This window comes from Lagopus muta, chromosome 12 (genome assembly GCF_023343835.1).
Source record: "Lagopus muta isolate bLagMut1 chromosome 12, bLagMut1 primary, whole genome shotgun sequence".
Lineage (NCBI taxonomy): Eukaryota > Metazoa > Chordata > Aves > Galliformes > Phasianidae > Lagopus > Lagopus muta.
Genome location: NC_064444.1, coordinates 7,600,062 through 7,625,961, shown reverse-complemented (window position 1 = coordinate 7,625,961; position 25,900 = coordinate 7,600,062). Strand labels below are relative to the sequence as shown.

The 25,900-nt window shown below is 36.1% G+C and overlaps 1 long non-coding RNA gene across 1 annotated transcript in view; it reads right to left on the bottom strand.

The window, feature by feature from the left end:
* The window catches only part of LOC125699195 (uncharacterized), a 34,811-nt gene extending 9,169 nt beyond the window's left edge, over nucleotides 1-25,642 (bottom strand). The window contains exons 1-5 of the long non-coding RNA XR_007379480.1: nucleotides 25,565-25,642; nucleotides 15,217-15,371; nucleotides 4,625-4,868; nucleotides 3,366-3,617; nucleotides 291-463 (exon numbers count right to left, since the gene is read on the bottom strand). This is a non-coding gene — a long non-coding RNA (uncharacterized LOC125699195). The remainder of the gene's footprint in view (nucleotides 1-290; nucleotides 464-3,365; nucleotides 3,618-4,624; nucleotides 4,869-15,216; nucleotides 15,372-25,564) is intronic.
* Nucleotides 25,643-25,900: the final 258 nt, after the last annotated feature.

Here is a 25,900-nt window from a genome sequence, read left to right as displayed (position 1 = left end):
TTTTGAACCAGAAATGTCAATTAAGATGCTTATTTAGTGCAATTAAATGTTTGAATAAGACCTGTGATATCACATTCATTTAGAAAAATATAATCTAAAATGTTTCCTGCAGGTTAAAATATGGAAACCATTTTATTCTCACACAATATTATCATAATATTTTGACACTTGGTATCGTATTCATAAATTCAGATAGATGCCTTTAACGATGCTCATTAGAAAATTCCAGATAGCTGTATGCTTAAGGTTTAAAACATAAGTAGAGACTACGTTAAATGCATTTCACATACCATTATGGATGATTTTCAAGTCCTGCTGAAACCAGTGTCAGGAAGCAGGAGCAATGCTGTGTGCTTAGGAGATCGTGGAATGATGCAAGTCCTCAGATTTCCAGCCTTGCAGACTTTTCTCTTGAATGAGGACTGGGAGATGAACCAGAACAGCCTTCAATCTCTGATGTCAGCTATGATTTCCAACAAAATTATAGATAACCAGTGGTTAATAATCAGATCTATTTTTACCTGAATTCATCTTTATACTATAACTTTGTAATCTTTGTTACATGAGGCCTATGGAGTCACAGTTGTACAAAGTAATATAGTCAAGACTGGAATGAGTTCTCCTCAGTCCTACATCACATTGTAACTAACACCAGAATATGCACATGCATGTACTGTATACTAAGAAGAATGGAAGAGAGTCCTAAAATTCTGGACAACATAGTTCAGAAAATATAATTGCTTCATGGTTGTTTCTCCTATTTAAGCCAAATTATTAATTTTTGGGCTTCAGAAACTGAGACCGCTTCCTTGGAAAAGAAAATGTGCAAGCTTTTTTTTTTCCATAGATGCAGTCTGTCTTTTCTACTTCCTAAAAGCCCAAGAGAGAAAGAACAGTGACATTATGGCTGTAATGTCTGTGGTCACTTAATGTTAATTTTGTTGAGTTTGTAGATCTGTTTGAAAAAAAACACATAATTTCTTTAAGCATACTATAATATTATTTGGATTTTTGCTGATGGAGAAAAGTACATCAGTAGATGTACAAAGCTGATGAACATTTTCAACAAATTACATTCCCCCTCTTAACTGCACTATTTCTTTTTATTGTACTAATATTTTCCATTGGTTTTTAAATGGAGCAGATGTCTCCCCATTTGCTTGGGATTTTTCCTATCAAAATAATAATTTGTCTTTTCTGTCTTTTAGATAACGCGTATGGTTGGTAAAACTTAGTGAAATATCTATTCCTCCCTCATGATGTCAATGTACTTCCAACCCAATCCTATGTTTCATGTCCAGATAATTTCATGTCACTGATAATTAAAGATAGCGTAAGCGAGTTTTCTTTTAAAAACCACTTTTTTGTTTGTTTGTTTGTTTGTCTGTTTTAGGCCTTAGATGATATAAATTGGAATAGCTTGACTGATCCTGTGGTATCTTTAACAGTTGCTAAGGCCTCACTCTCTGAAGGATTTTCTTGAAAACAATTTTTTTTTAAAAGCAATCAGAGATGAATATTTATCATACTGACATTTAAAGCTGGTTAAGAATATCTTATACAAAGTCTTCCATGGACAAATATCAGAGACTCATCCCAACAATACTTCTGTTTACCTCTCTAAAATCTATCAGACAGAGCCAATTCTTAAATTTGCCATAGAAACAGAGAAACTCTACTGTATTTAAGAACACCCAGACTCATAGAATTGAGCATGCATTCACTCTGTAAAGGATTTCTTGTATAAAAACCACTTGAATTCTACCACTAGTTACATTGATGGCCTATTTTTCCTTTAAAATTTACAGATACTTTTAAATTAAAATATTACACAAAAAGTGCGGCATTTAAAAAGAAATGTATCTACATAAAAAAAGAAGGACCAGTAGAATGGAGCAAAACTAGAGACAAATTAAATGATCAGTATTCCCTGTGGAAGATGGTGAGACAATTTTGTAAAAGTTTTCAGCATTCCCACAGATGTCTGCATTGTGGATGCTTAGTATTTGAGCTTGAGACACTATAAACTTCAGAGGTTTAAGATACTTTCTCTTCTTTCTGAGTTTTTAATATTCCTATTACATGACTGTATGTTATGTTAATCAGAACTGCCTTTACACATTATAATTTTCAATTATACTTTAATCTTCTAAATGCATAAATTGTTATGGTTTAATGTAAAACTCCAAAGGTGTGTTAAAATGCAGGATCAGAAAACTGTATCATAATTAATTGATTTATAAAATAACCTCTTTCTCATTAAAAATATTAAGTATCTAGATACTTAAGGTGAACAGTAGGTGAGATCATGAAAAACTGCTGAAAACAGTTATTTTATAAGTCAGCGCATTCTGATAGGTGTACAAAACAGAGTACTACAGTTGCAATTCAGAGCCCCTTCAATAAGAGGGATATATCTGTACACACACACACACACACATATATATATCCATCCACATTCCTTCCTTAACCAATAGAATCTTTACATACATATCTTTTGTTGACTTCTACATACTAAATTTAAGTCCATGACTGGTCTCCAGATGAAGCTACTTTACATCTGATGAGAAAAGTCAATGGGAGCTGGTCTAAGTTATTTAATGCTTCTATAAAACACACGCATACACAGTATTTTTGAATGAAAGGCCTTACCACAAATACTCTGTTTATTAGGTGAGAAATCTAGCAGTGTTCTTTTTTTTTTTTTTTTTTTTTTACATTAATAAAATTTGAATAATTTATCTGGAATAGATGGATATCTTGAGCTGACATCAAAACTTGATGCAAGACTGAGGCCTGTAAGAGCACCTTGTGGTTTAAACTGAGAGAGAAGGAAACAAGAGGAACTTGGCAAGGAAAGCAGAAAAGAGGTGTTTAACAGCAGTCTGGACGGATCATCAGCCAACACAACCTTCTTAGTATTCAAATGTTATAAAGAAGCCAGATGTTTGTGCAGAAAAAGAAACTCTAGATGCAGACATATGTACAGTTTTTGTTCCCCCTCCCAGTAATACAGGGACTTAACACACATAGTCAATATTCCCTTACATTCTCTACAGAAAAATCTCAATCTGAACTGCACAGAAAGTTTTCAGGAAGGGATGAAGTTTTAGTTTTATCAAAGACACCTTTTATTCAAAAAAGAATACCCAAAGAATGGATTATGTTGCCCAAACCAAAATTGTATTACTGGTAATTTCTGAGCACATCAGCAATACTCATTCCCAAAAAAGCTCAGCACAGGAAAAAGAAGCTATTTATTTTATTTTCTAGACATATGAACTGATTATTTCCTTATTTTTTAAAACAATAGACAAATATACCTGACAACTATAATACAAAAATGAATGGGATGACATCCTTACCTTGATAGAGTATATTGGGTACTTTTCCATGATCACTTTTCTTTAAAATCTGTTCTCTAGGTTCCCAGAGCCAAAGGATTCTCCGGACTCCAGTTCTGTGCTCCACAAATAGATTTTCATAACAAATCTCCTGGGTTGAAATCTGCCCACAATTCTATTCAGTTGGTTGGTTTTCTGATACTTTTCACACTCACATTTCTTTCTAGACGAGTATCTCAAAGTGAATTATGTCTTGGTACAACAGGAACAGCTCTGTTTGAAAAAGAAGTAAAGCTACAAGAAGAGCCATGAACAGCAAGTGTTTTTATTTTAATTGTAGACTTATAGGCACACTGAACTTGATACAGATATATCTTGTTTATCACAGTATGCTGTTGATACATTTATCTTTCTTTTCTCTTGCCAATATTATATTGCTATATTGATATAAATTAAACTTGTTGATTATTCTGTGCACCTGTAAATCAATAAACTCCGTACTTGCGAAACTTAGCAAGATTATGGGAACTGTTAGCAGAGGCCTTTTTGACTAATAAGCTTTTATCATTATTCAGAGCAATAAAATAACTTGTTTTTTAAAGCAACAACCTTGATTCCATGGTTGGCAAGACTTTCTACCAACTATAATAATATGTAGGCCAACCAATTTCATGTATATAGGACAACCAAAAGGAAGGTTGGTCGTAGACACTTAATTTGAAGGGTATTATTTTTAGTCTCACTAAGGACTAGTGGCATGAAAACAATTAGGATCTTTTGTCAAGTTAATTAAATTTTACTAAGTGTAGTAATCTCAGTGGGTTTAGTACACCAGAGGAAATGCTAATTAAAACTCAAATTCTTCCTGGTATAATAAGGAGCTCTAACACTAGTAGCAAGTGAATGTTTTGCATACTGATAGATATTCAAACACTAATTTTTAACAAGATGAGGGTGAACCCTTAAATGGTTCAGATCTGCTGAAGGCTCACTTGAGAACACCAATAAGTATGTTACATCTTGGAGCAATCCACCTAAGGAACATTAAACAATCTGGAAAGCTCTGCTTCTTTCTTAATAGAAATAGTGTCAGCCTTGCAGTAGGGCCCAAGCACAAAGCAATTCAAACACATGAGAAATTTCAATATTAAAAAATCTGAGGCAATAAGTAAAGGTAAACAAACAGCACTATGTTATTTTACTTTCCATTCAAAATTGTTTTTAGCAACTGTCTGCACTGTTGCAAAGGTTAAGCTTTATATTAGCAAGTACATCCTTACCCTGAAACTGAAAACATGACTGAAGAATTGAATCCTCTCTTCCTTGAAAGCTCATGTGCTTGACTGTAAGAATAAGACTGGTATCACTTTGCATATCTGCTCTGTTGCACTCTTAAGTACCGTGAATATTGATGAAAATCTCTTTGTCAGTTGGCTGACTGCTTAAATTCATCTGCTGTTCTTAGCTTGTAGTCATTTGGGCAATTAATGTTCATCTCACAACCATTCAAAGAAAGGGTCAAACCTAGGACAGAGGGATGTGTAAATTACAAGAGAGCTGCCTGACTGGGACACAAAGCTGCTCCCTGGAAAGAAGAGTGGCACAGCTGGGAGAAAGGGCATGCTTGCTGCTCTGCCCTCACAATGTGATTGATGGTCTGACACTGCTTCTTCCAGGTCCCAAGTCCCTTATTCTCCTGCCCCTGGGACAAGGGAGTAAAGGCTGGTTGTTTTTCACTGAGGAACCACTGTACATCCCGGCCACGGATTATCTGGAAGCCTTGTCAGATAAATGCACACTGCCTAGCTTTGGGGGAAAAATAAAAGAAAGCCTATAGTATATTGTTTGTCTGCTTGATGGTAAAACAGAATGGTTTCCACAGCCTGGCAGTACATGGAACACACAGCGCGAGGGTCAGAAAGAAACTGAGACTACCTGTGCAACTCTGTGGTGATTCTAATCTCCTTCTTCCGAACCATTACAGGATCAAGTGCCTAAAAGTCAGAAGGCAAAATGTTGATCCCTCTGCTTTTTTCTTCCTTGCCCACTACTACTACTACATTGCATTCAGATCTGAGCAGAAGAAGCAAATATACCAATAACATACCATGCCCCCCCCACATAACACTATCATTTTCTGCAGTCTTCACTGGTGAAGAAGGGGTAACATCTACTGAAATTTTCATTAAAATTATTCCCTTCTCCTGTAAAAATATAAAGGACATAATGGATAAAATCAACTTGTATTGACTTCAGGAAAGAAAAAGGTACATTGAGTAAAGTACGGGGTATAGCAGAAAGGCAAAGAGAGTTGTGATAATTCCCAACAGTGCTGTCCCTTTATATCAGGCACCAGTAAAGATCTAGGAGTGGGAATTTCATTCACATACGAGAAAATAATGCCAAATCCACATCATTTACATCTCCCCCCTTTCTGTTCATAGCTACCCACCCTGAACCAAAGCTTTCTCACTCATGTATACCACACCTATCAATTTGATGCACAGATCAATCAACTTTAACTTGTGGAAGATAAATTTATGTATGGAACTGTAAAACATTGCTTTAACAAGCACTTTCTTAATAAAATGCTTTCATTGGTATTCACTCAAACAAGATTCAGAGCTCAACAGCGGCCTGCAGAAAGCTTTTTCCTCAACAACAGAGAAATTTTTGCACTTCTTAAGCACTTTTGTCTGTTCCCAGGTGTTCCCAGTCAGTAGAAAAACAATACACTCTATTGCAGTCACTGAGAAACAATGAGCATTTTGCTCTATTAGTCTGATATTCAGCATCATAACACGGACAAATTCAAAATTTCTAAACATCTTGGGACCTTGAAAGTTTAAAGAAACTTTGCTTCAGAAATGGAAATACCTTCTAATTCATCCTGATTTGGCAGACTGGTGGTCAATTAGTAAATGCAAAACATAAGAAAAATGCATAATGACACACATCATACTTTTTTTTTTATGTTTTGACAAGTTTAAATTATTGATAGCATACTTGTAAACATGCTGTTGTGTCTTGCAAACCTGACTTTCTGAGGTATTCTGGTGGCTGTAATTGAGTCAACTCAGAAGCAGAGGAAAGGCACTGTATATTTTTGTAACATCAGAGTGCAGATCTGTGAAGCTTATCTGTGATTAACTGCCAATAGTGCAATAAAAAGTTGTGTAAAACTGGAATTCTTCTGCTCTTGACACATTCTTTGCTACTTCACAGCCAGCAACTCCTGCCCATGGCCTAAAACAATTATTAAATCAATAAAGTAAACACATTTGCTACTAGACTTCATTTTAAAAAGTGAGAACAATGAAAAAGCTAAGCTATTAAATTAATCTAAAGCAAACCAGAATGCAAATAATGAATTCAAAAACATGCTGTCATGTACTAAAGTACAAGGTAGAACAGCGTCTACCAGGAATGCTCTGCATATCTGTCCCACAGTGGGAATGTTTTTCTAACATATTTTGAGAGAGAAGTAAAGTAAGATTTTGGTGGTGGTGATTTTTTTTTTTTTTTTTTTTTTTTGATTGTTTTTGTTTTTAATCCCTGTGTGATAAGTTATAGCAGGACACCACCTTAATTCTTAATGCAAAGTAATTGCATTACTCATGTCTGATGAGGAGCAACCAACACCAAAACTGAATCCCATTTGTGGAGCATGGCTTAGTTTGTGCTCTAATTCAGTATGGTCTTGTATTTTACGTATTTTATGATGAGAGACGGGATTACTAGTCTGGTTAACATTAAACAAGATTGCAAGTCTTCTGTTGATTTGGGGTCTCAGATGTGCTGTATGTACTGTTATCATTGTACCACTTTAACAACCTCGAAAGCAATGCAGTTCATTACTGTGACTCTATAAAAGTGTGCTGTGCATAGAACACAGAACTTTTTATTTCAGTGTCCCAGTCTATACTTAACCCCTGAGAAAACACAGAAGATAATCATTATCTGAACAAAGAACACTTTCATTTCACCCACACATGTGCTGTAAGCTATGATGCACACATGACTCAGCTCCCAGCTCTGAGTTCAGTGCAGGCTGGAGCTCCACCTGAAGGAATGCATCATCAACAGAGTTCATTGCAGTTTACACAGTGTTTCACAGTGTAATCTAATTTTTGGGCAAGTAATGCCATTGACATGGTACTGACCAATGCAAACAGGATTTTATTAGAAACAGTAATCATGGAAGACAAGACTTAGACTTGGTGTCACTAATAACATATTTTCTGACAAGTGGAGATTTCTTTTTTAGAATTGTCTCTTCAGGACAAAAATAATAAAAATAAATAAAAAATATTTGAGTATTTTCAGAATATTTGAATATTTGAATATTTTCAGAAACTACAGTTTCTGAAGTTATGCTTTATCATCATAACATTTTTATTGTTTTCTTTTTGCAGTTTTCTGGGACACAAATGCATGGTAGCCAAATAATAACATCAGGTTTTAAAGGACAGTAAGGGAAGACACAGGAATTGGGATATTTCTAAGAGGTTCTCTACCAGACCCTCATGGTACCAGACCCTCATGCGGAGTGAAGTTATAAAGCCTAAGGACATAATTTTATTTTCTTTAGGTATGTACTGTTGTATTACCATTTGGTTTTGAACCAGATTTTTATTCTTCCTGACAGGTCCAGAAAAATATTCATGGTGCACGCAGCTATTCATTATGTAATTTTCAAACTAGAGATTTCCCATATCCTTATTATTATTTATGGGTACCTATATTGCACATTCATACTCACAGAGGTCATGGTAATGCTTCATTTTTTCACCTTGTAGCAGCAGCCATCAATCCAGTGGAGAAATCAAGCAAGAGGTGCCTTGCTATAATGGCACTGACAACTCCTTTTTTTTTTTTTCTCTCTCTGTACCTAGATATCAAGAGCTCATTTTCTTATAAATGTGATTCATAATAGCAGCAAGATGAAGTGAACTATGCTGAAGACCAATCATCTTAATATATTAAGTGTTTGCAAGGATACTGAGCTGTCTAATGCACTTAGTTATAATCAGATGATAACGATTGAGTTTAAGTGATTTTAATTTACCTTGGACTACATTTCATGTACCGTTCTAGCTCCATGATACAATTGCTTTTAGGAAAATAAAGTTTAAATAATAAACCAATATAAGCACAACTATAAATTCAACAGAACAGGGAGATTAGGGAATCAGTTCTATTTTCCTTTTTCTGGTCATTTTCAACAAGCTATTTTCCACCAGGAATTGTGCAAGGGATTTAGAGAATGGTTTCAATAACAATCTGTTTTTGTCTATCTAAATATCACTGTTTTCCAGAAGCTACAGTCCAACACTGGAGTCTATCCAGTAATCATTTATTAAAACTATTCGAGGGTTTGAGAGCAGCAATCATTTATCTGAGTGAAGATGACAAAATGCATTTTTATACTTCTTCAGGCTACTAATGGTGTGGAAATCGAAATTTTCATTTTTGCTCCAGCAAATATATATAATATCGTTAATGATCACCTTCATTGCCTTGTTACATCTGCTTTTAACAATTCTCAGCTTATACCTCCTGGCCAAGAACTAGCAATTCCAGTTCAAAGCAGATTTACTAAGATGATTTAACAATGAGACTTCCCTGGAAATCAGGTCTCAGCTTCACACATAAAATATTCAAAATAAAAACAAAATTAAAACTACATTACATGCATCCGTAAATTCTGAGCAAGATACTGTGTGGAAATACTTGCATGATAACACCAGGAAGATGTTCATGACTGAAAGGACAGTTGCAGGGATAGATGTCATCAGGATGTAAATGAACTGTGATTTCCCAGCTAAAAGAACACGTTATGTTTATAAAGTCTCAGAGCAAAGCAGAAATCACCAACCCCGAAATATATTACTAAAATATACCTGGAAAACAAAAATAAAAAAATAGATTTTTTGTACTGGTCAAGTATATTCCTTAAAATATTTTTAAAATATTCTTGAAGTCTAGAATAAATCCTTTCCTATACTTATGGACAAACCTTTTATCTGCGCTTAACTACCAGTTGTGAAAGTAATGTCTCAAATTAGGCAACCAAGCAATCATGCTTCTAGGTAACATAAGCATTTTGAAAAATGAACTACATACACATTTTTAGTAATTAGAATTAAAAACAATGTTGCATGAGATTTCATCTAGAAAAGGAGATCAGGCTATGGTTTCTTCATGAAAACAGCTATTGGCCTATTCTGGCATTGGTAGCATATACATATGTGGCACCCTGGGCCAAAATGGAAAGCTCTGCTTCCCTGGTTAGAGTTCTATATACAACTAACACATTTCTGTAGGAGCTGAAATTCAGCTTTATCATGCATCATACATCCTGTTCTCATAATTCCTACATCTGTGATATCTCATCTTTCTTGCAGAGACTTAACTGAGAGAATTTAAAGGTCAAGGAATTTTCACCTCTAAGTGAGATATGGAGTCTTGCACGCTAAAAGAGAAAAACAGTCTAATGAGAAAAGAATCTGGCTAAATGAGCTAAAATAAAAACTCATTCTCTTCTGAATTAGATTAATTGATGAGATTATATTTGCTGAGGTAAGTACTGAGGCTAGGACCTGTTCTTTAATCTTCTAGAAGAATGAGATGAGTGGGTGTTAATTACCATTCTACATGCTCTCTTCTGCTTGTAAGAGCTTGATAAGTAGAATGTTAACATCTGTTTCCCACTTACATTTTATTGTCTGCCCAGTTTCTTTATTATTCATTTGGCTGTGCTATGTTTTCAAGAGGAGTACTTTCAGAGAAGAGAAATATGAATGTGTTGTCCTTGTTGCTGGATAGACCAGGACCATATTTGATTTCATAGAATGGTTTAGGTTGTAAGGGACCTTAAAGATTATTGAGCTCCAGCTCTGCATTTCAACATTATTTTATACTACATAACAAAATGTATCTAACCATATTTATAATTTTCATTAAACGTAAAAGTTTCAATGATCACAAGATGCCTCTCTATTTCATATGTAGGGTTAATTTTTGTCACATTAAAATTACACTGAATTAATACAGTGTATAGCTAACATAGTTTATTGATGAAGAAGGGAAAAAAACTTCAGCTTCAGAGTTTGGAGCTGTCAGTGGAGAATCAATGAAGGAATAGGAAAAAGTCTGATTCCCCCACAAAGTAGTACTTATCCAACAAAAGAATAATATGTGCATATACACACACACATGCAGAGTTTACCACTATCTTTCTAAAAATGGGGATAAAATATTCAATTTCAAAGTTTACTATCTGCTCCAACAGATTTTCCCCACATTCTAACTTCTTTCCTAAACACTTGTACTTAGTAAAAACAATAAAATACAATCAACTGCAAAATAAATTTAATGTCCAGCCAGTTCACTGATGTACAAAATTATATTTCATTATACACTATTTGATTTTTATACTGCTTAGAAATACCAAATAAAGTCAGGATTTATAGCAAGCATTAATTTTAGTCAGGAGCAGAGCGATTCTTGGAGAGTTGGAAGCCAAAAGTATTGTGAGTAATATAAATAAAGATTGCAGTGGTAAATTTTTGAAGACAAATAGACAACTCACAACAAGTGTTTGAAGCTTCTGATTCTTCAACTCTAAGAACCTTCAACAAAAATGAAATACTTGAATGGGTATCAGATACGTAGGATCTGATTTGCATCAATTTGTGCGTCACTGACACAGGACAGAAAGGAAGGACTCTTGGAGGAATGATACTTTGCTCCTGCCAGCTCTCCTCCATCCTGCAGGCCAGCATACTCCTTTGTTTTCACTCTAGAGTGAGTAAAATCATGTTGTTCATTTAAACAAACTTTATCCTCTCCCCACTACGCCAAAAAAATAAAAAAAAAAATATTGGGGGTTAGCAGCTTTTCAGATTGCTAGATGCAGTGCAAAGCAGAGGGGGAGGGACAAACAGTTGTTAAAGGAAGTGGGGAAGGAATGGAGCCCTGCTCAGAGGTGGATGCCTCGCTGCAGCTCCCACTCCTGTGTGGATCTTGGAGAGGTTTTTCTGAAAAGGGCTGGAGCACAGCCAGAGTGAATAATAACTTGTGTAGCCTCTGAGTACTGCTGGAGCCACTAAGTATTAACAAACAGAATTAACATTTACAGGTTAAAGATCTGTTTGGTTGGTGGTTATTTTTCAACATTAAATATAATTTACAGCTGGCTGATTTATGGGCACGGAGTCATTTAGGATATTAAGCAGTACCTAGTAGCTGCTTCATAGCTGCTGAACAGCTTCAAGTCTTCCGCTCAGCTCCCTGTGTCATCCCTCTTAAACAAAGGCACCATTAATAAACTGCTCTGCATAGAACAAAAAAGGACTGAGCACTGCAGCCTCATTTCAGAGGTAATAGACTTAATAATGAACAAATGACACTGGCATAGTTTTAAGCTATTATTTTTAGTAATGCATGTGCCTTTCTATAGCTCTGTATGTGGTAAGCCTAGCTCAAGAAAAACATTCCATGGTTATTCACATCACAGTCTGTTTTGTGATACTTCTCTGTAAAGAGCTCCAGACAAAAGCTTCCAAAGGACTACGTGCCAAGATCAGAGCCTGTTATTACTTAAGAAAATATTGCTGAAATCAATGAGAACCGGTGCAGGAGGGGGAGCAGAAACCAGGGAAGTAGTATCTCCGAGTTTCAATGTGTATCTGTCTTTAAAGGAAAAATACAACTCATGTTCACCCTTCACTTCTTGTATATTGCTCGACTGCAATAATTGAGGGGGGAAAAAAAAAAAAAGGAGGAAAAATAAATTCATATATCAGATTTCCTTATAAACCTAAAATCTTGGCAGACAATATACAAAACTTAGAAATTGCCAAATATTTCAAAGGAACTTTTGGGATATGCAGTGAGTGAACTTTAAAGCATCTCCTGGGATCTACATAAGGATTTATGTTAGCTATTTGAAACCAAACTAAATATAGAGGTTTTGCATAGATCCAAGCCCAAGTCAGACGGTGTTGGCAGTTCAAGCTGGGTTCTCCTTTGAGCTTTCAATTTTGTTTGAATGTGAAACTCTAAGGAAAACTCAGGAGATGCAAACGCACGCAGACAGCTTCCCCCGAAGTGCTAACTAACCCAATTGAACTTCATTCTATTTAAAATCATGCAGACAAACACTTAGCTCAGAACAGTTCTTTAGTCACTTAGATACATAAATGGAAGATAAAATGGTAGAACAGCACTCAACCACACAAAAGCATATTTAGATAACAACTAGGAAGTCCCTATGTTCCATACAATCTCAACAAAGGGCATCACATAACATCCTCAAATACCTGTACAAGCTATGATGGCATCTGCAGGCTACCTTTGGCAACTAGATAATTTCCAGCAATCTTTTTCCATTGTTGTACATCTCTAAGATGACCCAGTTTGAAGGAAGTTTTGGGTAAAGGGTACATCCTCCTCATCTTCGTTGTCATAGTCATGACTTCTACGGTGATACGTCAGATATCAGCCCAAGATGCTGTAACGCTCTCAAAGCCCTCCTTAGGGTCATAGAAAACTGGGAAGAGATGACTTGAAACTAGGATGGTTCATTGTGTCTTGCCAGTTATCCAAAGCCTAACAAGCCAAGGATGTATGTGCAGATGCTAACAAGAGTTAGCACATAGCACAGTACTAAGACTATACAGCACAGTCTGTTGGAAGGAGCAGAGGACCATCAGTCTGTTTCACACCAAAGAAGACAGCTGGCCAGGGACTGTTCGGTTCAGGCTAACTAACAAGTGAGTGTGTGAAATATCAGTGTGATGACTGCTGACAGATTGTTTTGCTGTATCTGTACAGACCATTGACATGTTAGCAAGGATTTCTGCTGTCCTTTGCTCTGCTCCCCCTCCTCTGGTCATCCTGATCCCATAAAACAACGGCTCTTGTAACAAAAACTGTGCATCATACAACAATACTAAGTGGCAAAAAAGAAGATCATTTTATGGAGTAAACTGTTGCTCCTACAGAAATAGGCTATTTTCACAACACCCAGAAAGCAAGGAAATGCCAGAGGAAAGAATGGGGGTAACAGCATGTTTGCTCTACAAGAGGAGGTACAAGGCTACAGCAAGAAGAGAAGTGCCCATCTGGGGCCTTCTGAAAAAGGAGCTCAGCCATAAGGTTGCTGTATTACTGCCACTGCTTTGCAATCAGCCTAACAGGGAGGATCACACCACAGAAACAGCCTCATCCTCTGCTGCCAGTTCTCAGATGGAATCTGTCTTCAGGGCTTCGTTTTGAGCTACACTTCTGATGAAAGGGCTACAACCTTAAGAACTGTTACAAAGCAAAATTAATTTCCATCATAACTACCATTCCTCTGTTAACAGATGGGCAGCTGAGACAACGAGGGTGTTATTTGTTGAAGGTCGCAGAGGAAATCTATTGCAGAACCATGGTTTGAACCCAGGTCTCTAGAGTCCAAACCAAATGTTTTAACCCAAAAGCTATTCTTTTTTCTTCAAATAGCCCAGCTGGCATGCCGCGTACTCAGTACGGTAGGTAGGGGCTGACATTCCAAGTCCTTTCAATTGATATTATTAGCATCTAGCAACAAAGACATGTGCAGTGGAGTACTGGCAGCCAAAGGGATAAGTGATGATTGTAAGATAAAGTGTTTGTGTTTCCAGCCATCTGTTTGCAAATAATCCAAACTATTATTTTTAGGAGCGCTGATTTTGACATAGCTGTACTTCTGGTGTAGGGTGGCTCCCTTCTAGTGGATGGCTGAGAAAAAGCATTCGCTGCAGCAGAAAACAGAAACACAATACTTTATATACTCCTAATGCGCCCTACTGAAAAATACAAGAGTTTTACATCACATTTCTAGCTAAACATAACCACAACATCTGGATGACAAAAAATAAAGTGCATTAAGAAAGCAAAGATGAAGGTAAAACATACAGGATCTTCGTATGCAGAAGCTTTTGTTTTCTAAATTTTACATATCTTATGCTGGGATTGCTTCTATAAGAAATACATTTTCCATCAGCATTATCCCTACCACTCCTCACACAGTGTACCTGGTGCTGCCTTGCTCTCCTAGCTCTCACACAACAATATAAATCCTACCAAAACAACACACTTGAGCATCCAAGTAGCGTAACAGGTATTAGTTTTGGCTCCTTGTGTGCTATGGGAAAACAACAATAGTTTCAAGAGAAGACCAGATGAGAGCAAGGAAGGATCTACTGCTTGGAAGAAAGTACAAGCACTGTCAGGAAGTCTCTATTTTCATGCATACAGAGCATTTTCCTCACTTGCAGAAAAAAAGGCAAAGTGAAAGGCATCTCCTCCCTACCCAAAGGAGCAGGTCAAGGAGTAAAGCCTGTGAATGAAGATCAAGACTGGGGGAAAAGAAAGGTCCCTAGATAGTGAGATTTGTTGGGAGCATTTTGTAATACGGAACTGACTTTCTCTGGGAATACTGCAGATCTTCTCTGCAGCAGTTGGTTGAGCATTCCTCCACAGTGTCATAAACTCAGTGTGACTGTTTCATTCCTGTAGACCAAAGTACCCTGTACGTGTTATAAATCTATAAAGTTAATGGCAAAACAAGTTATACGTTCTGATTTATTGTCTGCTTTGGCTCAAACCAACAGAACTATACATTCAGGGGGGAAAGAAAACATGCTGTCTCTGTATTTATAACCTTGTCATTTAAACCTTTGGCAGCCTTTCAGCTGCTCCATATGTTCACTGTATTAAGCTTTACCATAGAAGGAACTAAGAAGCAAAGTCGAAAGAAAGCTGATATTGTATGGTTTAAAAGTCTGGCAGTAAAAATAATAATCAAGGAAAATTTTCAATAACAGACATTCTGCAGTACCTCTGCTGCTTCAAAGAGCATGTAATGGAACACCGCCATCCTTAAGCACTGCTAGCAGACTGTCTTCACACAAGAAGGCTTAGGACGTACACATCAAAGCTGCTGTTACCCTTGTGCATAACGTAAATAGAAGAACTTGATTCAGAAGGTAATACCTGAAAGAGACAAAATTCAAATTTAGAGACTCTGAAAATTCTACACTATCTGAAGGACAGTGTAAAACAGCAAAGAATGAAAACTATTTTGAAAGAAGGTTTGGAAATGAATAACAGTAGGTCTTCTACAATCTATTGTTACAATCTAAATTCGTATCATAGATATACTTTCAAATTACCTTCATTAACAGTTATCTGACTGATATCCCATCTGTTGATACTTCTCCAAAAAGTACTCTCTTTAGACAGAATTCCTACCATACATTCTGCTAAGAAGACAAATAACATGAAAAGCCCCACTTCTCAAGCTGAAGTGCAATCTCCTGTCTTTCACATTTCTATCAACAAAGTTTTGAAGATGAAAAGGTTTATAATTGTTACTTAGGTGTTGAATCCTTGCATTTGTGCTTTGAGACGTAAAATTTTTATCATCAACAAATTCCACTTTTTTATAGTACCATGAGGATTCCCTTTAAAACACACCCATCTATGGACAAGAGACAACTGCAATAGCTCCAGCTTCCACTCATTGCCTCTCAAAGCCCTGTGGCACCTCATGAGAGCTTGGGGCCTTCACTCACAGAGAGCAAACCAGAAGTATTTCCTCTGTGAACTTTCCTGCTTTAAGATTAGAATGAAAAGTAGATAATTACATAGTTGCCTTTAAACATTATCTATGACCATGTGCAATGTCATTAGTAGCCAAGGTTGCTAATCTTATGTAGTAATTCCTTGCTTCCTTCAAAAAAACTGAGCCTGAAGCATAATCCTAGCACTACAAAGCGAGAAAAAAAAATGTTTTTTCTATAGTAAATTTGACTGATGAGTGAAAAGGTGATATAATTAATATAAGAAAAATCTAAAATTTTTTGTAACTCAGTATTTTTCCTCACTGTCAACTCCCCAAATTGTTTCCCATTGTTTCCCATCAATAGCCACAGTGTAAATGGATAGCTGAAATGCTGGGTTAACCTACTATCCTGGTCAGCAACTAAACAAATTCTGTTTTTCTCCTTAATATCCAACCATCTCCCATTCCATTTCCCTCTTGTTTATGACACTTTCCTCTTCACAGATTGTCCTTGTTACTTCACTGAAAGCACATAATGGATTACTTAGCTGAGCAAGTTAAGCTAGACTCACACTTAGAAAATACCTCAAAAAAAAAGAAACAATCCACTCACTAATTTTGATACACTGCCAAAATTTAATACTCAAAAGAGGGTCTGGTGAAACAGTAAAACTTTCGGCAAGGTCAGTCATCTAGAAATGGCTACCCAGCTCTGCCCTGTGATTCAGCTGCCTTGTCACCTACATCATTCTAAGCTTCTCAATATTATTGATACTGTGTGAAATTTGTGTTTAATTGTATTTCACATTTTTGACACTTCTGTCAGTTCATTAAGTAGGGTGAGAAACTCCTGAATTATTGTTTTAAATGTCTTGTATGGAAGAAAAATAAAATAATTTTTAAAAGAACAGCAAAAACAAATGCTTGTTTTCAACTCTTCCCAGTGGAATTCATCTGGTTTCTATTAATCAGAGCATTCATAATTTTGTTGACATTTAGACATATTTTTGCAGTGCGATTATGGGATAGTATTTTATGAACACACTGCATTTGCCTTGAAAATCATTGCAATCATATCTTGACTGGGAAATAAATCAGACAGAAGTACAACATAGGAAAAAAAAAAAAAAAACAGAAAAAAACTGATTTAGAACCTACATTAAAGCCTCATACCACATCTGTGATTTGTTGCCTTTCCTGCTAATGAATCTAGAAAAGAAAATATACTACTCTCTATTAAAGTATCCTTAGGTAAATATCACTGTGAGAGTTTATTATATGATGTGTTATGAATCACCTTTGATCACATCAAGCGAATAGGTATCAGTACACGTGGATGTCATCCATTATTTAAAAGGAAATACTTAAAAATGAAATCAAATTAAGCCTATCCCAACTTAAATCACTGGAGCAGCAGATAGAGCGGAACTGACAGGTTAAAAACATTATTAATACTGAGGCTTGATTCATTTTGCTTTTGCATGCCAAAACAGTCTGGATTAAATTGTTGTTTTAAATACTTGTATCTTATGAAATTCAAAGCAACTTGTCAATGAAACAAGCAATTTGTCAGCACTCTAATTATCTCTATGCTACAAAAATATAAATTAATAAATAGATCTCGATGTTAAATGTTTATCAGTTTTTTTTTTTTTGAGAAAATGATATATTAGCAATGAAAGTTGTATCAAATAATCTGAATATGAGTAAAAAATGCTTAATTCATGAGACAAATACACAAATTATTTCCAGTAATTAATAGAAATTGAACATCTTATTATATTATCACTGTAAATCACTGTCTTTTTAGCTGGATATGGGAAATATTTAAGTGATTAAACACCAAATAGTTCATGAGTTTATAGTTTTCACAAAGGCATAAGAATATGATTGCATTTACAAACTTTCACATTTGTTCTATAGGAGTGCTTCCCAAAAGGTGTTGTTTTTCAAGCCAGTGCCATATTGTCATTAAAAAAAATACTATTCAACTTCATCATCCTGTTTCATCAAAACAGGACCATGTTTTATATATATCATTTTGTTTAGCTTGCATGTGGTCAAATATGCATTTCATTTATATAACAAGTAAAATCCAAAAATGTATTCAACTACTTCCTGAGTTTTATTAGAGAACTTTTGGTGTAAGAATGGTTAGTGGTTGAAGTATTTGAAAAAACACAATTCAACTGTTACTGTGGAAGAATAAAACACATAGCACTGAGGAGCTCCCATCTCTTTGCAATAAACGTACAGCTCTGAAATCAATTTATTGGGCATAATTTTGGTCAAGGAAGAACTCTAAGTGAGGCAGAATATTTGTTATTGAAGTTAGATGCAAAGTGTAATTTCCCAAACACTATCTGGTATCTTAAAACACTAGGGAAGTAGCATCTGCACAAAACTATTCATATCTCCAAAACAGCAGAAGTAATCTATAAAATAACAAATTGCACTGGGCAGGCTCAGTTCCATACTGAGACACACACAAAATCTTTTTACTTCTGCTTATGCAAATTACCATCTTGCAGTGGGTAAACTCAAGCTAATGAAATAAGCTGATTATGACCACAAGGACTGCTTTACTATCATAACATCCTCCTTTTAATTGCTTAATAGTCATAAACAATGCTACCATATAATACCAGACATATGTAAAGAAGTGGGAGATGCACACAAATGGAACACTTCTGGGGAGTTTCATATCACACCTGTGCATGTCTGTAGATAGCCTGCGTACATGCAGTGTTCCCAGACAGCTCTTCTCCTTCTACAGCCTCACATACCTCTTTCCAAGAAAGGCTGGCTGTTGTTTTTAACATCTTTCCAACAGACACATCTAATTTTATGAGTACAACCTGGAAATTTAGTACCTAATCCTCAGCCTATCTGAAAAGTTTAATTATGCCAGCTCTCTGCTTACTTCTCCTCAAGTATACCAATGTAAATATTGTTTATTTGAAAGGTATGTCAAAATTTCCCAGGGCTGATGATATACCACCCACAGCAGCTAATCCGCAGTTGTTTGCAGAAATCTATAATACACAACTTACTTTCAAAAGTTGTTTTGGCACATTCAGTATTTGATTCACAATAGAAATAGACACTGAAAAGACAACTGAAAGCTTACCATACTTTAGATGTATTTAGAAACAGTTCAATTCTCTCTGCATTGATAGAATAGCAAATTACTTTAGATGATTCTTTACAACTAGAAGTAAATGCTGAAAGTAAGACTTTCCCCTTTTACAATCTGGACAGTCAGAGCTTTTCACCTAAGTTATATACTTATTAGCAAGGAATTAAAAAAAAAGTTGTGAGAGTAAGAAAAGTTGTGACAATAAGAGCAGAATGATAAATACCTATTACCACACTTAAAACATAAATGGATGATAAATGGCTTTTTATTATTGTTGTTGTTTTTGATTGTTTGTTTCAAGATCATTTGCCTAAAAAACTCTGGAAAATCATTTGATAGGGCGGTGCGAGATTTTTGTATTAGGATTTTCTTTCCTATACAAGTTGAAGAAGGAGTATTTATTCATTCAGATTTCAAAAATTGAGGGCTACAGTGGTTTAAAATGCAGTTAAAACAGGAAAAAGTTCTTGGATATTCACACTGCCATATTTGGTATCACAGGCAGAAAAAACTTAGAGTTGGCAATTATTCTGTTCATGATTCTTCCACCATCACTACCAGTCAGTCCCTCTAAACGAGTAACTCTCTTCTAGACATCTTTCCTTCCTCAAACTAGTTTCACAACAGTGGTACCTGCTAGCATCTACCTTGCAAGGAACCTTATTTCCTGTACTGTTGCTTGAGGATAATTTAAATTGCTTCTTACCCACAGACTCTTAAATGTAATCAATACCTACTAACAGCATGGACTACCAGTCAAAGAGAGTTGACATATTTTCGTTTGACCTTTATGAGCAAACCCTCTTAGCAATGACACCTCAGTGTTTAACATCAGCAGGCTGTTCCTACACTATTCATCTTTGAAGAAGCTACAAGACCAACAAAATCAATGGTGAAAAGGACAGAATTTCATCCTTGAAGTGTGGATTAAAGAGCAGGTAATAAAACGCTGCAACAACTTGGTTTTCCAAGTACACAAACTACATCCACATATACATCATCAAATATGCTATTACCAACAAGGCAAGCTGGCAGGGTGCAAATTTCAAACATTTCACTTACAGTGCATGACTGGGATCACTCTTTCCCTGTATCAGCATGACTCAAACATCTTTCATAGGTTCTCAGTTTTCTAAGATATTTTGACACCATTGAGAGTTTTCTTGATTACAAACAGTTAATTCTATCCACTTATGTCTTTCATTGGAACAGCCAAAATGTCAATAACTCCGTTTGTTGCATAACAGAGCAATTAATATTTGTGCAATAATGACATACTCAGTTGTTTGCATAGAGCTTTTTGCAAAGCATGAAACACCTGACAGATTTCAGCAGCAAACACTATGGCTACGAATCCTATGCAGTGGAACAGATGGGAGAGAAAAGGTTAAGCTGAGGAAATTCAAATCTCCACTGATACTTTGCACCCATCTGCAAATGGCAAGTGCTGCAGCAAGGAACAAAGTGCTGTCTGCAAGGTCTGCACCAGACCAAGCTCACTCTGCCCAGGGAGACATGTGCAGAAGTATTCATTGGCTGCTGCCCTGCAGACTGAACAACAGACACCACTGGTGTGCAGCTCAAATAATCATCACTTGGCCAAGATGCAATTTATTACAACATCAATTAAATTACACGATGTCCAATATGATGTGAATTTTACAGTGGTATCCAATGCTATGCTATGAGTTCTCTTTATTTCCACATTGAAAACCTCAAGGTAATCACAGGAAGAAAAATAACCAACCATATAATCAAATATTATCTTTTACAACTAGAAATAGATTGCATCCCTAAAGCTGAATTACCATGCATCTTATTCTGCATTATTTTGTGCAATTACTTCTTTGATTACCAGGGTGATAATGTTGAGATGAGTTTTCAACCATTCAGCATTAGACCTTTATACACAAATATGTTTTGGAGAATAGTAAATGATTTAATAGTGCATCCATAATAGTAGCAGTAAAAATTGTATCAGCGCTATAACTGAGCTAATGGTGAATCTGATGGAAAGACAGGATAACAAAGGAGAAACGATGCAGTAAAAATTGCTTTGCTTTGAGTCCAAATGGTAAAAGTAGCTCGAGTAGTCTAGGATTTCATTTGCAGTTAGTTTCCAAAAGGAAAGCTTTGAATATAATAAAAAGACATTAAGTAACACGAGTAAAAAAAATGAAAAAAAAAACCAACAAAAAACTAAAAAACTAAAAAAAAAACCCACAGGATTATTTCACCTATACTATCATTCTTTAAAATTATTGCCATCAGGAGGCTTTAACAATTTTAGAAAACTTGCTTGAGATGTTGTTCTTCTTCACTTCAGAAAAGTGTCTTAAAGAGCGTGAAATTCTTCATCTAGTGAGAGTAATTGAAAAGGTCCTTGAGCATGCAAGAAATATGAAATAAAGATGCCTGATTAGAGATGACAAATTGGATGCTGGATAGCAGTAATGAAAGCTACTGTAGATAATATGCAGCAGAAAAAAAGTCTCCTATGTGATTTTCATATTAAAATGTTAAAAAACCTCTTCCTTCCATTACTTTGCTTAACATTTCCAATTGTCTCTATCATTTTACTTATTTTATGCAGTAGATTAATGTCAGGGGCAAGCCCCTCTGCTCTGTTATAAATAACAATGCTAGTTTGAAGAGAGGAAAAAAAAAAACAACAAGGCACAGACTGGCCAGTGCTGAGGCTGGTTCTGAATATTGCTTATGTATACTTCTGTTGAGAAGTACAAATATAGATTTTTCTGTCACCAAACCTTGATTGTAGGTTTGACTTCTATTTGGAATGATGTAATTCTTGCTGAAAAAACTATGTGTAGCAATCTTTTTGCCTGCTTGGAGGGACAGAGATAGCAGAGGAAATGCAAGATGTTTGCCAGAGATGTCATGAAAACACTCAGCTACATCCTCAGTAACATTATTTTTTCCTAAATAAAATGTTGTACGCTAAGGAATGATGCTGGTACTTGAATTGCAGTCTCCGTACCACTCCCTGAGTGTACTTCTCCTTTGAAAGTGCACGTGCCATGTGCACTGCTCATCTCTATGCAAGGATGCTCAGCAGTTGCTGGTTTAGATGGGTTCAATCCCTCCACTTTCCTTCCACGAACAATATGCAGCTCTTACTGTGTGTGATGACAGCAAGGAACGCTTGCAGGTTAATGTTATATAACAAGAATTAACATATGGTGCAAGTTGTTCCAGCGACTTCAGGTCTCACATGGCACAAAAATGTCAGAAAGTACTTCTGCAGCAAATCTAAGCCATAACGTCACTGTGTCACCCGCTCCAGCTCAGCAGAAGCTCTATGCTTGTGCTCACCTGCGGGCAGCAGGGCCGGCAGCCCACGTGCAGCTCCACGTTTGTTAGCAGAGTGCGGTTGGCATGCTGTGGGGCTTCGCACAGCACAGCCATCAGCATGTGAACACAATGCCATCTGATGTGGCTTCAGCTTTAAAGCAGTGGATCATTTTGATAACAGCAGGTAGGAGTAGGAATTACCCATAAAACACCGCTAAGCACTGCCACTGCCTGGAGGCTGAGATGCTGCATGCACTGGGTATGAGTTTGCCAGAAGCATCCCTAGTTAAACCCCACAGAAATTACCGGAATACTTTTGAAATCACATTGATGATCTAAACAAGTGAAAACATTCCATAATCCTTCCACTCACAAGTGTCAATTCACATGTTTGTCTTTTCTTCAGGTGTTTATTTAAATAGGCATGAAAAGGAACAGCACACAGCTCCATCCTGATACTGCTCAAATAAATGTACTGTCAGGTTTTTACAAGTAAAAACACCTCCTTGCACCTTTATATTATTCCTACTGAATGGCTGAAAAAGTAAAATTTTGCCAAAGAAGCCAAGATTTTAATGATAACTATTTTTCATCAATAAATTCCAGCACAGAACTTCATGTGCTGGTGCGCACTGCAGGTGTACCAGTGATACACATGATAAGTTCACAGCTACATACTAGGAAAAACCTCTCCAAAAGAGTTGTTGGGCATGGGAACAGGCTGCCCAGAGAGGTGTTGGAGTCACTATCTCTGCAGGTGCACAAGAACCATACAGATGTGGTTCTTAGAGATATGGTTAGTAGGCAATATTGGTGGTCGGTTGTCAGTTGGACTAGATGACCTTAGAAGTCTTCTCCAACCTTTCTGATTCTATGCATGGATGGAAAAATACTTCTGAAATGCTGAGTGGAGTGACAAATCTCATTATCTCATTCCTGCTCAGAAGGATGGGAGCAAAATAAAGAAAAACAGATAAAAATATATTCTATTTTATTCTCTTTTCTTTCCCTTAACCTCCTTCTTAGGAAATCCCTGTCACATGGCATGCTGCACACAACCAGCAGCCCTTCAATCCCATCCTGACCACAGCTGTGGAGAACTAGCACATAGGTGTTGGCAACACATCTTTCATACGGATTATCATAGTGCAGTGTTTTCACGTCCACTGACAGAAATGGCCAAAATAAATCCTCTTCCAAAGGGGATCAGCAATAGCAGCAGAGACAACACTGGCACATCCATTCCTCAAATGAAGCAATAAGAAAGCCTGCATTCCCTGTAGGAACCAGAGGCAGCTTGTTTGGAGGGGAGGTGTACGAGGCAAGGAAACACAATATCTGTAATACAGCAATGAGGGATTCCCTGAACTCCTGGAGCAGAGGAGAGACTGAGCAGAGAGAGACTTTGAAATCTTTGTCACAATTGCTCTGTTAAACAAATCATGTCATACTGTACCCAAACATTGCCTTTATTGAGGTAGTGTATTGTCTAACAAGATGTTCATTAGAAATGAAGTTCTTGCTACTTAGACAGTTTTGAAAATTGCTGCAGAAAGCTGCCTGGAGCTATAGGAAATGCAGTAGCCATTTCTGCATGCATTGTTCATGTGCTCTTAGAGATAAGGGAGGTCCTTTAAAGCAGCTAAAAATTTGGTCACATCTTTACAGGTGACACAACAACTGAAAAACACCTCAATCCACCCCAAGACTGGATTCAAATTTCTACTGCCTATAGTGGGACTGTATGATTTTTATACTAGAGTGGGTTGATTTAATTGCACTGCATCAGCATAATGGCTGGCATTCTGCTTGTTAGCACCATATATGTGCATAGTATAATATACCTTGTATCATAATTAATGCACAATAAGAAGCACACAAATGTCCCCTAGTCCTAATTTGGTTTAATATTTTGAAACAAGTGACCTAACCAACAACATTCAATAACATAAATGGTCGTGAGTCAGCAAGAGACATCAGCTCGACATTTTCTGGTCTGGCACACAAAAATCAATGAAGAATATCACACAAGTTGTTTTTTTTAATTATTTTTTTTCTCAGCTAACTTAAATATTTCAGATTTTGCTCTCTTTAAGTGTGGGTTCTTTATTCCCATAGTCTCAGATAATAAAATATCCAGAATAACATTTTGAGCTGGAAGTTTTCATGAAAATATTGCTAATCACTACAAAAAGCATTTGATAGTCAAAGAAGATCTTTGCTGATATATAATATTTTTCTCCACAAGTAAACAGTCTAATTTTGTACTCATAATGATTCATATCATTTTTTTATAACTAGATATGTGATAATATTTGACAAGTACTGTCTTTCCTGCCTGATGTGCTGCAGTAAAGGGTTATTAATCCAGAACAACAATACCTAGAACCTTAAAGCCTGACACCTAAATTGAGATGAGCTTCTTAAGATCAGCATTTTGGCATACAGACCATTTACACTTTCTGCCTAAATCCAGATCTGACTGCAAAGAAAGGCAGTCACGTTTTGAGTCATCTGAGATATTTAAAAAAATCTTTGCTATGAACTAGAACTCCACAATATAAACAAGCATCATATGGTGAAGCCATTAAAAATATTATTTCTACAGCATTAAAATAGTAAATCTAACTTTACTAAAACTCTAAATACAGAAAAACACACAAAGGGTGTGCTGAACCTCATGGGAAATTTTTAGTAGCTATTTTTCCATATGCCATTTTTTTGTTTTCAATAGTTTTTTGTTTTTTTTTTTTCACTATTAAGACAGAAGAGCTCATTTTTATGAGTTCTTATTTTCAGTATTCTAACTTGTAATAAGTACCGAAGTACTTATTTTTAATACAATTATCAAAAAATACTGATAATTAAGCTGAAGAAAGATTTGGTAATATTTTTGAGCAAAATAATAAATGGCTAAACAAAACAAGCATGTAATTTCTGTGTTATTGCCATAGAGGATTATATATTGTTTACTCATCTTTAATATCCATTAATTCAGATAAACAATACTGTCTACTTTGGATTTTTTTTTTGACATCTTTGTCTTCTCTTTCAGAAACACATATGACATAATCACAAAAATTCAGCTTTAGTGTTAATACTTGTTCGCACGGTGTACTCTGGTATAAGACTCTCTTCATCATTTAATTCACCTGAATTGCTATGACTTACTGTTTTTAAACAAAAAGTGCTGGAATGCCCTTGGCACCATGAAGATGCATCCACGATTTCTCATGAAGATGTCAGAAGGATATGCCTCCACCAGAAATGAAAAAGCCTACAGGGAAATAAAAGGGAACAGAACTGAATTTCACACAAAGCTCTTTTGCTTTATCTGCTTTTCCCCTTCATATTCAGAGGTGACCACATAACCTTGCGATTAGATTGATCTCTGTCATTTTTTGTATGTTTAAAATCTTTAGAATTCTGATACAGAATTACTGCACAGATGCTGGGCTGTGCTGGAGGTTAATAAAAAAGGAAAACACCGCCTGAAAACAGATGTTT